Genomic DNA, 3432 nt, shown 5'->3' on the forward strand with positions numbered 1-3432 from the left:
TTGTAATGCCTGGGAACTCCAAACTTCCCAACAATCTGAAAGCAGACACCTTTTCCCTGTACCTTTGTGTTAACATCAACAGGCTTTCAGCAGCAATCCTGGTTCCTGGTGACCTGCCCACCCTTTTATTTCCTTGGCTCATGAGCAGGGAAGTTGGAGAGAAGCAAATGATTGTTTAAAGCCCTGCCTGAGCAGGCACGAAACAAGCAGGATGTGTTTGCACTCACAGTGAGCAAGGACACTGCCACTTTTTTTTTCTGAAAATCTGCAGAGGTTTTCTATTCTAGGAAAAAATCAAAACCACCATTACCACCAACCGAGAAACCCAGCAGCAGTAAACTAAATTTGAGTAACCTGAAAGAAGCATTTAGAGCAATATAGGTAAATACAATTATGACATCTGAAGAGGTCCATTGCCTTATGGTGTTGGAGCACAGCTTGAATACTTGATTTACTGAAAGAGGTCACTAAGACTGTGCCCACAGGTAGGGAATTTGAATATATGCAAATTAGCAAGCCACTCCTCCCACAGCCAATGGCTCTGTAAATGATTTTTGGTGCTGTGTCCAGTGAGGCATTTGTCTGTGCCACCCACTATGGCCGTGCTTCCCTCAGTTCCAGGCATTAAGTGCTGCTCCCTCCCGTGCCAGCATTCATTTACTCTGCACGCCTTTGTTCCTGCAAGAGCTTTCTAATTCACCCTGAGTAAAACTAACCACCAACCACATGACCTTTCATGTTTGTTTCTGTCCGTGAGACCACAGTACCCACGGATCTATGGTATCTCTGCCAAGCTGGATGATATGCCTTGAAAGCAATATTCATGTAGAGACTTGCAAGGATGCACATAATTTGCTGCTATCAGGTGCGTGCCACTATTTATTGCTCAGTCTCTCATCTGGTTTGCTCAATGTGTGGCCCAACACTGCTGCCTAGGAAACAGCTGTCAGTTGTATAGAATGCTTTTAAAAACAGTTTTCTGCATGTAAAAAATATAGGAAAAGGTAGTACCCATGAAGCCTGGATGCATATTTTCCTCATTCTTAACCAGGATGATGGCAGGCTAATCTGAACTTCCTCACTTCTTCAGAGTGCATTCCTAAAATGGGAGATCTCCTTTCATCCTGCCAGTGTTGCAAATGCTACAGGTGTGGAGTGGATCCTTTTTGGCTGGAAGCGCTTACAGAGCAGATAATGCCACTGTAAAACACTTAAAGCACGCCCAACCTGCAATTATGGTTTATTTCATGGGGTTTAATTGCGCTCATCAGGAAAGGCAGCTGGATGAGATACTTGGATAATATCCTGAGGGTCCAACATAACAAACAGCTCCTGGCTTTCAGATGCCTTTTACTGTACTCATCCCTCAACCATCCTCACTTCTCGTTGGGATCCATAGGCCCCCATGGTTTGGGTTGGAAAGAGGCAAACAGCTGCATCCAGCCCTGGATATCTCTTTCTCTGACATCTTTACTTCTCTATGTGGCAATAGGGTCTTGCCTTCACAAGAGCTGAGCTGTCTCGCCACCTTTCGCAAGACACCAACCTGTGCTTGTGACTGAGGCAGTGCCGCCCATGCCCTTTCTGCTGTGTGGAAAAGGATTGGACACCAACTTCCCAGACTGCAGAGAAGCAAGGCAGGCAGCTTCTGCACGATGGAATAAGAAATCAAAACAGTCTTCTAGACAAACATCCATCTCTGATTCATGAACTTTTATTACACCCGTTAAAGTTTCTAAAAGTAAAAAGGGGGAAAGCACTTTTTTGAGTAAATGCTTTGAAATAAAGACCAACAAAATTTTAACAACTTTCTTTGAAGCAGCTGTTAGCTTTGAAAAGACTGTTCCCCTCAGCTGAAAGTAACCTATGCCATTAAAAATTTCATTTTGGACTTAATTTTATATACATTACTTACAGTTGGTATTTTTATAGATTTAATACCTTTTTTTGGTCAAGGGAGTTCATTCTTGGTGCTTGGTAGCATAATTGCGTTAGTCATGTATGTTTATTTACATTGCTCTAGCAGCGCAACTACAGGATCAACTTCAGAGTTAGAACTGGAAAGGTTTAAAATTAACATAGGGATTCCCCTCAAAGATGAAAACAAACTTGTTTTCAACTTAAAAAAAGAAAATTTCAGACTGGATTGTCAGTATTCTACCACAGAGGAGACTTAATACTGTATTCATCAAGGCTTCCCCAAACAGCAAACCTTCCCAATCAACTCTATAAAATTTATCTCCCACATCAAATTAGATTTTGCCCCCCTCCCCAAAAATTAGATATGCATCTTTTGGGTTTAAAAAAAAAAAAAAAAAAAAAAAAGTATTTGCACTTTCCATTTCCTTCAGTGCAAGTTTCATCCAAAAGCTTACCAGTGTTATTTCCTCCCACTTAGAGCAACTTAGGTTGAAAGTAGTAAAAGAGAGGATGAGAAGCATAGCAAGACAGACACCTCATTTGAAGTCTCCCTCCAGTGACAGAGGACTTCATGAGGTTTCTACTACCAGCCTTTGATAGACAATCATGCACACACAGCGTGCCTGGTACTGGCTGGGCAGGAAAAAAACCCAATTAAATGGAACTACAAGATAATCTTATTTTGCTTACAAGGCTAAATTATGAAAAAGATTGAGGAGAAATCTAGATTGGCCTGCTACTTGTACTCAAGTGGAAAAAACAGGAGCTCCAGTTGCAAAATGGCCTTCTCCCATTTCGAAACTTAGGATGATGGGGAATTAAAAGATTAACATCAGCAACCCATTTTAGACAGCATACGCTTTCCTCAATCCATCTTTGATTTTGTCACTCTGATAATTTAATACAAATGTCTTTTAAAAAGATTGAGCATTTGAGATTTTGAATTTACTTTGAGAATAAGTATCTTGGCACTATTTTTCCCTCACTATTATGCTGGGGGCAAGCTGCACACTCAAGCCTTCCCTATCACAGAGCTCCAACATAATAGAGTGATTTTCTATACAGCTGCGCGCTCAGTGCTGGTACAGAAAGACATCTGCCCTAACTAGTACTTCTATTGTTTCCCACTAGGAAGAATGAGCATTGCTTGGCTCCTCAGGATTCTCAAGCATTTCCAGAGAGCACAAGCACTGGTTACATACTGGCAGTACCTCCAGCAACAAAGGCAGGTTTTGTCAATTTAATCTCACTTTCATTGTAGTTTGAGGATACTGGGTCAGCTGCCAATACTCAGTCCAATTTTTTACATCCTTTTTTACCTCTGCCCTAAGCTGCTAAAATGGAAGGACATGTTGCCTGCTCTGCTGTCCTAAAAATTCAGAGACTCCTGCTGAGCTAATCTCAGGCTTAAAAAAAGAAAATCCCAAACCAAAAAATCCCACCACACCAAAGCCCTGCAAATGAATTTATCCATTTCTCTTTATCCTCTCAAAGAAGTTAAAAGCTACAGGC

This window comes from Cyanistes caeruleus, chromosome 1 (assembly GCF_971803275.1).
Source record: "Cyanistes caeruleus chromosome 1, bCyaCae1.hap1.1, whole genome shotgun sequence".
Classification (NCBI taxonomy): domain Eukaryota; kingdom Metazoa; phylum Chordata; class Aves; order Passeriformes; family Paridae; genus Cyanistes; species Cyanistes caeruleus.